Source organism: Chrysochloris asiatica, unplaced genomic scaffold, assembly GCF_000296735.1.
Source record: "Chrysochloris asiatica unplaced genomic scaffold, ChrAsi1.0 scaffold00077, whole genome shotgun sequence".
Lineage (NCBI taxonomy): Eukaryota > Metazoa > Chordata > Mammalia > Afrosoricida > Chrysochloridae > Chrysochloris > Chrysochloris asiatica.
In genome coordinates, this window is record NW_006408595.1 from 12269796 (window position 1) to 12283545 (window position 13750).

Genomic DNA, 13750 nt, shown 5'->3' on the forward strand with positions numbered 1-13750 from the left:
AAAAAAAAAAAAAAAAAGGAGACTTTTTCTGCCATTGAATAAAACAATTTTGAGGTCAGGGCTAATATAAAAGTTTTAACAAAACTTAAGTGAACATCTTCCCAAATCCTTGAAGCTTTGTAACAAGTTTTTGTGAATGCTGCTCCACATAAAACAAGTCTTTAGATACATCAAACATTTTAAGGAAGCTTCAGGAAGACCTCAAAGATGACCCAGGAGAGGGAAGACTGTCAGCCTCAGTAAAGGAAGAAACAGTGGCTGAAATCCAGAAACTGGTGGAAGAAGGCTATAGAGCTACCATTCACGTTGTACCTACTAAATTGGGATCACACAAGGCTCAATATTTCCAATGGAAATGAACATCTTTGCTTCCGAAAGCTTTTGGCTCAATGGATACTGCTTAAACCAAGTAGGGACCACATCTGACTTCCCCTGACTTCATAAGGGGAAAAGAGAACCAAACTCAAAATCAGTCCAAGGCTGATTCCTACGAAATGGAGGTCAGACATACTTCCAACCTACAACTTTCTTCCTACCCTATTCTGACAGCAACCATACCTCCTACAGCCCTCTCTGCTTCACATCTGGGTTTGATAATCCATTGTAAAGACCACATAGAACAATACTCTTTTTTATGGGGTTTATGAGGGAAGTGAACAGGGTACAATTCAGTATCAGAAAAATCTCAGGATGCAACAGTTCTTCAGCCAGGAACACATCTTGTCTGCCATACAGCAAGCATGCCTCACTCTTGTCTCAGCCATGTGGCCCCCTTGGTCTCTGCTCTGATCCAGCAATTGTTATAAAGCTTTTAGCCAGTCTGTGAATACCCAAAGGGTGCATTCTGCAAGACTGTCTCTTGCTCTGGATCTTGCATTTGGCTCATTATATCTGGCCTCCAGTCCGTGGAACTTTTGGCCATCACCTGATCTGATTCACCAGTTACCAGAGCCTTGTGCATTAACAGCCTGTCATCTGACCTGCTGATTTGGGTTCCTCAGCTCCTGTGACTTAATAGGTGAGAATATTCCTCCAGACGGATCTCTGAACTATAGATTTAGGACTTGCTAGCCTCCATAATTGTGTGAGCCTTTTCTTTTGTGACAGTTGTGATTTTTGTGAGATGTTGTAGCATGTTGCAAAACCCTGGGATTTGAGGGAAAGGAGGAGTGGTGACTGACATCAAGGACTGTGGAGGGGCACAACTTGTTAGAAATGTCTTCAACCTCCAACTCATAGAGACCAGTCTTGTGTTGATTTTTTATGAAAGAAATTATTCATGGAGGTACTCAAAGTCCTAGTGTGGCACTGTAGGATACGCACTCAGCCATAAGGCCAGTTTGAACTACAAGGTCAGTGGTTAAAATTCACCAGACGCTCTTTGGAAACTTATACAGGGTTGCTATGAGTCAGAAGCGATTCACCGACACTTAACAACCACCAAAAGTCTTATCTGCAGATCAGCTAACTCAAAGAGCTGCTCTTTTCATCAGTCTTTTAAGCGAGATCGAAGCTAATGAAGACGATTTAATGGAACAAATCATAATTAGGATGAGCCGTGGATTTACCAATATAATCCAGAGAGCAAGGTCCAAACAAAACAGTATCTTTTGAGGGGATCAGCTAGGCCAGTTAAATTCAAGGCATAAAAGATCAGCTCAGCTGGTTATGGTGACTAGGATTCCCAAGGGATAATCGTGATAGATTGTTCTGGAAGGAGTCAGGATAATTGCAGGGCACATTATAAAGACGTTTAAAGAAGTTTGAAAGCTGCGTTGGTGAGAAAAAGACCAGGAAAGCTGCACCAGAAATTTATTCCATCATAACAATGCATTTGCTCATTCTTTGAGATAGCAAGGGCTGTCCTAGGAGAATTTCTTTGGGAAACCTTATCCTATTCACCCTTTAGCTTGCTCCTTCAGATTTCTTTATGTTCCCAAGATTCCATATTTAGAAGGAACAAGATTTAAGTCCCTCGAAGATGCCCAAACTTCCATTTTGATGTGGTATAAATAGAAGAGTACAGAATTCTTTAGGGAAGAGTTATTGATGTTATTGCTAAGTGTCATCGAGTCAGTTCTGACTCATAGCTACCCTGTATACCCTGAGACTTTTTAAGTTATTGCAGGAGCAGAAAGCCTCATCTTTCTCCCACAGAGCGGCTGGTAGGCTAGAATTGCTGGCCTTGTGTTTCACGGTCCCTTGCTTATCCCACAGAGCCACTTTGTTCCCCATTCAGGGAAGGGTTAGAGAGTTTGAAACATCACCTTCAGAAGTGTATAGACCTAGATGGAGATGTGTTGAGAAAACAACATCTTCATGTTTTTTACTATTTTTGTTTAATGAATGTTTCTATGATTTTGTTAGAGTACTTTTTGACTTACCCTCATATATATTGTTGCTCTACCTCAGGTTTTTTTAATGATGGTATTAAAAAAGCTAAATTTACCAGAACTCTTTTCAGGGAGAAAATTATAAGTGACCAGAAAGAATATTTGGTCAAGTCATTTAGGAAAGGTGGGAATAGGAATGAGATCTTTAAAAGCAGAATCAAAATAAACATATATGGTCAGTAAACTACCATCTCAGAAAGATGAAACCTAATAACTTCAATAGCTTCAAAGCTTTTGTTTTACTGAGGTGAAGCAGAGGATTTAATGCAGAGTTGACCTACTCATGAGAATAGATGACAGGCTGTGTATGATGTCAGAGGTAGAACAGAGAGAGAATCTCTAGTTCACAATACAGACAGAGATTTGGAGACAGGAATATGTCAAATGGGATTCTATGAAGTTGCATGCAGTGGGATGTCCAATGTAAAAATCTCTGCTATCTAACTTTCCTAGTTCTGCAAACAATATTTAGTAACATTTGCTCAGTGTGTATTAGGACTTTCATTGTGAATTGATTCTGTGTGGAAAGACAACAGATACTGAGTTTTGCAGACTTGTAGTGTAAAGAACAGAGACCATACATGTTTCAGTAACTCACTCACCAGTGGCATTCACAAGACTCATAATAGGAAGTTATGCTGCTAAGATTTATTCCAGTAAAAGTTCACAGCAAAAGCAGCAGGAAAGAGATGCAACAGTGAAGTCTAGACAGGTCCCATATGGACTTTCAAGACTGTGTGTGTGTGTTTTGTTATGTTTTCTTTAACAGTGAACTGTGAGGACAGATGCCCAGGGATGCTCAAATGATTCTCAAGGTCCAAGTTTTTATGGGACTGGTAACATAGGCATATTCTGCTATGCAACCAGTCATGATAGTCAAAATTCAGGACCACAGTATGTTCCAGGTACAGATCCTCTGTCTTTGAATTAGTGCAAAGCAATTTGGTAGGTCAGTCCAGCAGTGGTCCATTGTTCCAGTATATAACAAAATCATTACTCACTAACCTAAAGAACACTTCAAGGGCCATTTCTCAAGGGTTACTCATTGTTCTCTTGAAGACATGAAGTAAGCAATCAGGCTTGATGAATTAATTCTTCCCTTACAGTATGTGTGGGGATAACAATATCTAGGTAAGATTTGATAAAAGGATTTCATCTCCTACAAAATTACTTATATGGTAGAGGTTAAAGATGGCTTCTGCCACCTGGAGGCAGATCATGAGCTAGGCAAGAAAGTCTTTCTATAATAGGCTTCTTGTCGAAGATGAGGAAACGATATCTTTTAAGTCAGAGTATCTAATGTCATAGCACTTACTGTATTTATTTCCCAAGCTTCTAGAAAATTCTTGCTGAAAAGTTTAAGCCTGATCTCAACTGTGCTATGGGAAATAAAGAGCATATTCATTTTGAGTCACACACACCCCCCCCCAAAAAAATGGAATCCATAAAGATCAATATCCTAGGCATTATTGTTGTTGTTAAATGCTGTTGAGTCGGTCCTGACTCATAGTCACCCTGTATAGGGTTTCATGACTCAAACTGACCTTGCAGTCCAATGCCTTATCCCACAATGTCACACTGCACTCCATTTTAGGCATTAGTAAGCTGAAATGGACAGGTATTGGACATTTTGAATCAAACAATCATGTGGCTTACTATGCCAAAAATGATAGCTTTAACAGGAACATTTCAAGATATATCTTGAAATACAATGCTGCTTTTGATACGATAATGTCTAATGCCTACAATGAAAACCAACTAATACAACTATTATTCAAATTTATGCACCAATCACCAAAGCCAATGATGATGAAATTGAAGAATTCTATCAACTTCTGCAGTCTGAAACTAATCAAATATGCAATCTAGATGCATTGGTAATTGCTAGTTAGAAACTAAGAGGAAGGTTGGGTAGTTGGGAAATATGGCATTGGTGATAGAAATTACTTATTTACTGCAAATACCATTTTTCAACAATATAAATGACAACTATACATGTGGACCTAACCAAATGGAATACACAGAAATCAAAATGATAAAAATCTGTGGGAAGAGATGATGAAGAAGCTCAATATAATCTGGCAAAACAAGGTTCATATTGAAGCTGGAGAAAAAATTTGAAAGTCGGAGTTCATACTGAAGTTCGAGAAAACATTTAAAAGTCCCCGAGAAGCAAAATACAACTTTAAGTATATCCTACCTGAATTTAGAGATCATCTAAAAAACAGATTTGACTCATTTAACACTAATGCCCAAAGACCAGGTGAGCTGTGGGATGACAGCAAGAATATTACACTTGAAGAAAGCAAAAGATAATTAAAAATATAGGAAAGAATATAACTAAGTAGGTGTCAGAAGAGACTCTGAAATTTGCTCTTGGATGTGGTGTGCTTAAAACAAATGGAAGAAATGATGATGTAAAAAAAATGAACAGAGTATATCGAAGGGCAGCTTGAGAAGACAAAGTAAAGTATTATAATGAATGTGCAAAGACCCACATAGAAGGTAGGATGTACAGTGCATCACAAAATGGATTAATTTGGCTAGAAAGGTCATAAATAATTAGCTGTCCTGCAGGCCACTCCCACGCTCTTCTAGCCATTTGTCCTTTCATATTTGAGGGATTAACTTCTCCCTCCCAACATTTTACCAGTCCATACCAGTAATTAATAAATAGTTCTTCATTATGGGAAAGAGTTCTAAGGATGATGTTAGTCAATTACCAGTCATTCTGGTCTGCTGTTTGTGTCCATTTGACCTGTTCAGGTTCTCTACAAATTTGTCTCATTTTCACTGCTCTTGATCCTGAAAAAATCTTTTACTGACAGAAGATTATTTCCTTACTCTGAGTCTCTCTCTAATATCAGCATAATGTTAGATTTCCCCCATTTATTCACACCTTTACCTTCAGCTATTATTTCTCTTTCCTTCCATTTATCATTTACTTTTATCTAAATTTTTTTCCACCTTGGGAAGAGACCTCAGGTTCAGCTGCTGTGCCAATCCAGATTGCTGGTAGTAAAACCAGTTAGTCAAGTGCTTCCTCCTCAGTCCACTCCCACTCATCTTAACTTGTTGTTGTTGTTGTGTGCTGAGTCAGTTCTGACCCATAACGACCCTGTATAGGGTTTCCAAGGAGCAACTGGTTAGCTTGAACCACCAACCTTGCAGTTCAAATGGCTTTGCAGCGTTTGAACCCACAGCATCACACCAGGTTACATAAATGCAAGACTAGTGGGCTATCTCAACCACTAGGCAATATGGTACTATTCAATGTCAATTCCAGTTTTGCCAGATGTGGGGAAGGTACAATCTAACCCATCAGGTCCTTGAGAATTCTAGCATACATTTGTAGGGGTATAGTTACAGTCTCTTGCTGAGATATCACCTCTGCCTCTGGTACTCATAGCTGGATTCCTGGTCTTGGGACTGCAGCAGCTGGCAGGAAAAAAGCAATGTCAAGTGATGTGGGAAAGAAATGTACAGTAGCATCAGCATCCTCCACTATCCCCTCTTCCCCACATCTCCCTGAGAAACTTAGGAATCTATTGCCTATTCCCAGAGTGCTTGTCATAGGTCCTTGACCCCCACAGATGTCCCTTTGATAGGCCAGTTTTCCATTGTCCATCTGCCTGACTATATACTCAGGCCATTAGCCTGTTATATTTTCTACACTGTGGATACCATACCTGGAACAGCTGAAGCCACAGGTGACACTATTTTATTTATGCCTTGATAGTCTACTGTCAACCCTGAGCCATCTGCCCTTTTCTTAGATGATGCAGGACTATTATACAGAGTATTTATTGGCACCAACTCTCCAGCCTTCAGTGTGGATCTGTTCAGCATGTAATCAGCCCTTTGTGTCTGTATCTCCCCCTGCTTTAGATAACAAATGCTTCGATTGCCCATTCCAATTCTCTATCAAACCATTACTCTGAGGGTGGTATGCTACATGTTTCCAGGTTCATTCTTGCACCCTGAGGGCTGTTAAGTGTGTTCCTTGATCTGAGGAAATATAATTTGGTGGCTCAAATCGGTACAGTATCTTTTGTTCTAATCCCTTAGTGGTGTTTTTGGCATCTGCATCCATTACAGGATATGCAAAGCTCAGTCCAGAGTGTGTATTCCTGTGAGGACCCACTTGTAGCCACCTGGTGCCACTGGTATCACTGGTCCTATGTAATCTACTTGCCAGGTGTCACTGGTACCATTGGTCTTATATAATCCACTTGTAGCTGTGAGCAGGTCCTTCCCCCTGGGGAATCTGCCCCATAACCATCTGTAACTTCTGTCTTTCTTGCTGGCAGACAGAGCAGTTCTTATTGGAAGTTTATCCCTCAGAGTGTGCAAGAGGGATGTATCTACATTTAGCACATGTCTGCATTACTGCAGTACCCCTGTGTCCACTCACTTAATGGATCCAATTGGCTACCTCAAGGGACCATACCAACAGGTCCACTTGCCAATTCCAATCACCTTCTGATCCAGGAAGAGAATTCTTCTCATGGGCATCAACATGTACTACTCTACATTTCCAGAGTGCTTTCCATAGGTCTTTACTTAGCACAGATGTCCCTTTAATAGTCCTGTTTCCCATAGCCCATTTCCCTCACCATATACTCATGCCATTGGCCACTGCCCATGAATCAGTAAAAATCCAAACATATGGACTCTCACCATTGTCCAATTCTTCCAGAACAGCTAGGAAGACAGCATGCCATTCAGCCCATTGAGCTGACCTGTACTTATCTTCTTCAATCAGGGTCTTTCCATCTGCTGGTCTTAATGCAGCACCTTTCCATATCAAGTGTTGTCCATGTACCCTAGAACTGCCATCTGTGAACTAAACAGCCTTTTGATGGTCAGTAGAAGGTTGTTCACAAAGCACTGTCCATGTAGCAATGGGCTCTGGCAACTTTTCAGTGGCTCTAGGGTAGGACCTATGGGAAAAGAGGCTACCTTTTCATGGATACAGTGGTGCCTCCCTGTATTCCCCCATGGATTGTACCTGTATGGACCATTTCCGTTTTGTTACATAACTACTTTGGGCACCATCTTCCTTATTCGAGTGTTTCTCTGACACCACCCAGGGCATTATGGGTATTTCAGGTCTCAAGATGACTTTATGTCTCTCTGGCATTGAGGAAGTTTCAATCAAAGTTCAGTAGCAGATGAATGGCATATATCTTGTTGCAGCATCTGGGAATTTTCTAGTCCAGAAACCCAGTGGTTATTGTAGGGCAGCATTCTCAGTTTTTTGCCATAAGCTACAGTCTGCATTAGCACGTGTGGCAGACACCTCCAAAATCGTATCTGAATGTGGATCATATGGGCATAAAGGCAAGGAGAGTGAGACCACTTTCTGCAACTCTGACATAGTCTGCTGTGGTCCCCATTTGAATGCAGTTTTCTTCTGAGTGGTTTTATGGATCGAAATCAGCAGTATTTTCGATCCAGGTGTGGAATATGTGTCCTCCAGACTCAAAACAGACACACCAAAACTGGGCATCTTGCTTAGTTTTGAGGGTTAGTAATGCAGAAACTTATTCTTGGTTGCCTGTGGCATGTCATGAGTGCCTCCAGTCCAAGTTATTCCCAAGAGTTTCACTGCTTGGGCAGGGCCATGGGTCTTTGCTGGATTTATTAACCAGACCATGGTGGTCATGTGGGCTACCACTGTTTTCAAATCTGCCCTAGTCTGTTCTTCTATATTTGATATTAACATATTATCATTAATGTGTTGTATCACTACACTTGAGATCTGCTCCTAACCACACTATGACAGTAAGCTGGTGAGTTTAAATAGCTCATAGGCGACACTGTGAAAGTATATCGGGATCCTTCCCACATGAAAACAAACTGTGGCTGCCTCTTTTCTAAGATTGAGATAGAGAAAAAGGTGTTTGCAAGATCATTCACTAAGTCTCAGTCTCCGTTAGCCTGTTGCGTTTTCTGCACTGTGGATACCATACCTGGAACAGCTGAAGCCACAGGTGACACTACTTTATTTAGGCCTCAATAGTCTACTGTTAACCTTCATGAGCCCTCTTTTTCACAGGCCATACAAGACTGTTAGAGAATTTGTTGGCACCAATGTTGCAATCTTCAGCATATCTTTAATCAGAACGGTAATCTCTTTTTGCCCACCAGGTATCCTATATTGTTTCAAATCAACAGCTTGGGTGGGTTTGGACAATTTTAATGGCTCCCATTAAGCAAGTCCAATCAATACTGGCCTAAGGGCAGACGTATACACCTTCCGTTTTACAGTATCAGGTAGAGGGAGTATTCCCCAATTAGATGTGATGGCCATACCAATAATAAATTCAGATGAGGGAGCTGCAACTACTTCATACAAGATCTGTTTATATTTTCCATTTCTCATCCAAACTTTCACCTTAGTTCCACCAGCCATTGCATCCCTGTATTCTCCAAGTTTAACCTCATTGTTGCTATTGTTATTAAGTGCCGTTGAGTTGATTCTGACTCATAGTGACACAGTATAAGGTTGCCTAGGAGCAACTGGTGAGCTTGTGGTTCAAACTGACCTTGCAGTCCAGCGCATTAACCCTCAGCACCATACCAGGACTAGGCTCCTTTAATATTTCATTTCCTGGTTTTAGGATTACAGTACATTGGACTCCTGTGTCCACAAGCCCCCAAAAGGTCTATTCCCCACCCCTAGACCATTTTACCCATGCATGTGCATATGGCCTTGGGTCCCCTTTTGGGGGCTGGACCAGAAGGCTCTAACCTCCTTGTTAATCTTAATTTTGATCAGCTAGCTGTGCCTTTGCTGCAAATGGTCCTAGGTGGGAATTCCCATCATTATATTCTTCCTGGATGGATGAATAGGATGGGCTTGTTTAGGCCTCTTTAACATTGGAGGACCAGCAGAAGTTTCTGTTGGTCCATTCAACCTCCTGCAATGTTGTATTAACACCTTTGTATCAACTCCATCAATGGCCTTTGTATTCATCCCATTTCTCAATAACCATCTAAAAATCTCTTGCATACTGGGGTAAATTGTGTCTCACTTGCCTCTACTCATTCTCCTTAAGGTTTTTGCATCTGTATGGCCCATACTGGCTAACTATGTCAACAATTCTGACATGGCTTCTCACGTTGGTGCTTTGTTTCACAGTAGTAAAGTTGCATGGGTGCCCATGTAGAAGGGGGTTCCCTTGATTATCATATCTACCATGACCTGTGTAAGGAACATACTCATTGTATGAATGTCATGGTCACCATGAGGCCATTCCAACATTGCTTCCATAAGCAGCACCTGAGCTGCTTCCTCTGGAGTGCTCTATTGAATATTGAGAGAGAGAGGGGCAGTGTTCCTTCCCAGGTTACAAATCTTATTGCAAATTTTATCCAGTCCACTAAGCTGCTCATCCTCTCTGGGTTAACTTTCCATGTAAATGCACTTAGTATTGCCATTCATGACTGTTACATAGTGAGTTATGGGTCTTACATCAATTGACTCTTCCATTCTGTAGCATTCAAAACTAAAGACACTACCCCTAAATTAGTTGCTCTCACAATCCATTTTAGAAATGGTTCCTCAAGAAGCTGACAATACCGATCTACAAACTGAAGCAATTCATTTATACTACATCCTCTGGTTCCAATAACTTCTTGGTTTTTCTCATCCACTTAGTGACCAGTGATGGTAGAGGTATTTCCTGTTGTTCTAACCCAATTTTTCCTTTCAGAGTCGGGTTTGAGACAAGCGGTCATAGGTCTGACTTACCGGGTTCTGGGCTTGGTTCAGTGCTACCATTAGCTCCTACATTCTTTTCCCTTGCCATTGCAAGGAAAGGTTTTTGTTACTGATAACAAAAACCAAGGAACTGTATGTCTCCTCTTTTCTTATCACTCCATATTTCCATATGTATTCAAGTAGATCATTCATCAGGACTGAAATCTGTATCTACTACTTACATATCTTGTGAATAGCTTTTGCCTTGGGTAAGTAAATGGAACAAAACAGCGGCTTCAATCAATGAGTGATTTTTATCCCAACCAGAAACCTTGTTCTCCTGTTTATCCCCCTTTCTCCAAAAACACAGATTACAGAGCATCATGGTGAGCCCCACCATTCTGACACCAGCTGCATGAATAATTTCTTTTATAAAAATCAACACAAGGCAGGTCCCTATGAGTTGGAGGTTAAAGGTGTCTGAACTATTCGACTTTACTGATATGTTATGCTCCTCCATGGTGGTGGTGGGTATGTGCCGTGGAGTCAGTTCCGACTCATAGCTACCCTATACAGGGTTTCCAGGGCTGTAAATCTTTACGGGAGCAGAAAGCCTCATCTTTCTCCCACGGAACAGCTGGTAGTTTTGAACTACTGGCCTTGTGGTATGCAGCCCGATTCGTAATGGCTATATTATTAGAGCACCTATGCCCCTCCATAGTCCTTTATAAAAATCACCCTTCCTCCCCCCTTTCCTCGAGTCCCAGGGTTCTGCAACGCTCAGCAGTGTTTCACAAAACTCACAATTGTCAAAAGAAATGGTTCATACAATTGTGGAGACTGGCAAGTCCCAAATCTGTACTTCAGACATCAGTTTGGAGGAATCTTCTCACCTACGTAGTCTCAGGAGCTGAGGAACCCAGATCCAAATCATACAATAGGCTGTTGATGCATAAGGCTGCTGGAGCTGGTCAGTCAGGTCAGGTGATGGGCTGAAAGTCCCACAAACTGGAAGTCAGATGTCATGAGCCAGATGAACGATCCAGAGCAAGAAAGCAAGGTTTTCCAAAGCAGTCTCATAAATTGGAGTCATGCCATACCCTAAGAGAAACTAAGGGTCATGACTTGAGTCACACCTTCTACTAAGGTGGGAGCATTCTTAATACTTGCTTCTAAGTGCTGTCGAGTCAGTTCCAACTCATAGCAACCCTGTATAGTGTTTCCAAGGAGTGGCTGGTGAGTTTAAACAGTGGTTCAAACCAACCTTATGGTCCAGTGCTTTATCCTAGAGCACCACACCAGGACTTAGATCCACTGTAAACTTTACTCCTCAGCCTTACCTTAATCTTTACTACTTACCAACTCATTAAAAAGCTGGTCCATAACCACAGGCATAGAGGCTAGGATTTATAGTATATCACAACCTGGAGAAATTTGGCTACAAGGACCATACATCATTAGCTACTTAGCAGAAGGACGCAGTGTTTCTCAAGCTGAAAGAAGTAAAGAAAAAAATTCAGGCTTCGACTTGCAACAGTGAAGAAATCTATGGCTAAAATAATGAAAGATGCAGGAAGCATCAAAAGAAGGTGGAAAGAATATATAGAGTTGCTAAACCAAAAATAATTGGTTACCGTTCAGCTATTTCAGGAGGTAGCATATAATCAAGAACTGATGATACTGAAGAAAGAAATCCAGGTCACGCTGAAGGTATGAGTGAAAAATAAGTCTCTAGGAATGACAGAATACCAATTGAAATATTCCACAAATAGATGCGACATTGGAAATACTTACTACTAGTCTATGTCAAAAAATTTGGAAGACAACTACCTGGCCAAAGACTGGAAGAGATCTATATTTGTTCCTAGTCTCAAGAAAGGTGATCTAACAGAATGTAGAAATTATCAAACAATATCAATAATATCATATGCAAGTAAAATGTTGCTCAAGATCATTGAAAAATGGGTGTAGCAATATACAGAAAAGGAGTTGCCAGAAATGCAAGCTGGAAACAGAAGAGGACAGGGATATCATTCTAACGTCAGATGGATCTTGGCTGAAAGCAGAGAACACCAGAAAAATGTTTACTTGTGTTTTATTGACTATGCAAAAGCACTCGACTGTGTGGTTTCTAACTAACTATGGCTAACATTGCAAAGAATGGGAATTCCAGAACATGATTGTGCTCATGCAAAACCTGTTCACAGACCAAGAAGCAGTTGTTCAAACAGAACAAGGGGATACTGCGTAGTTTAAAATCAGGGAAGGTGTGTGTCAAGATTCTATTATTTTACCATACTTACTCAATGTGTATGCTGGGCAAATAATTTGAAAAGCTGGATTATATGAAAAAGAACATGGTCTATTAATTTGAAGCACTTGCTGTTGAAGATCAAAGAACAAAGCCTTCAGCAGAGATTACAACTTAATGTAAACAAACCAGAAGTCCTCACAACTAGCCCAATAAACAACATCATAATACATAGAGAAAAGAGAGCAGTTGTCAGGGACTTAATTTTATTTGAATACACAATCAATGCTCATGGAAGCAGCCATTAAGAAAACAAATGACTTTAAAAGTATCAAACAGCAACAATGTCATTTTGACTAAGGTGAGACTTACTCAAACCATGGTATTTTCAGTTGTCTCATATACATGTGAAAGCTGGACAATTAATAAGGAAGAAATCATTCATTTGAACTGTGGTGCTGGCAAAGAATATTGAATGTACCACGGACTTCCAGAGAACAAAACAAACATGTCTCCGCCAAAGTATAGCCAGAATGTTCCCAAGAAACAAGGGTGGTGAGACTTTGTCTCATTTACTTTGGACATGTTATCAGGAGTGACTGTCCCTGGAAAAGGACGTGATGTTTGATAAATTAGAGGGGCAACAAAAAAGAGGATGACCCCCAATGAGAGGGATTGACAAAATGGCTGTAATAATGGTCTCAAACATTAGGATTGTGGGAATGGTGCAGGACCAGGCAGTGTTTTGTTTGGTTGTGTTGTGTTTTTGAGTCCGAGCCGATTTGAGAATACCTAACAACAATGGAGTCCTGGTGTGGCTCTGTGAGTTAATGCGCCAGACTGCAAGGCTGTTTGAACTGCAAGGTCGGCAGTTCAAGCTCACCAGCTGCTCCTCGGAAACCCTATACAGGGTCACTATGAGTCGGAATTGACTCGACAGCACTTAACAACAACAACATTGAGTGAATATTCTGTGCTAATCAGTATTGTGAATTAAAGGCAGATGTTTGATCTTATGAAGCTTTTAACTCTTGTGGGGCAATTCAGAACAATATGACTTGTGGAAGTTATAATCCATTTAGTTGGGGGAATTTCATAAAAGGCTGTGTTCTGCATGGAAGTCTAGAATAGGAAAATTCAAAGAAAAAGAATTTATCTGTATCTCTAGGTTGTTTAAGGATTCTTGGTGTGGTACACTGTAGGATAAGCACTGGACTGCTAACCACAAGGCTGGTGGTCATACGCTCCTTGAAGATCCTATACAGGGTCACTAAGTGTTAGAACAGACTCAATGGCACTTAACAGCAGCAACAGGATTATTTAAAGAGCCCCCAGTAGTGTACTTGGCTGCTAATCAGTTTGAACCCACCAGCTACTCCACAGGGAAAAAGACTGGTG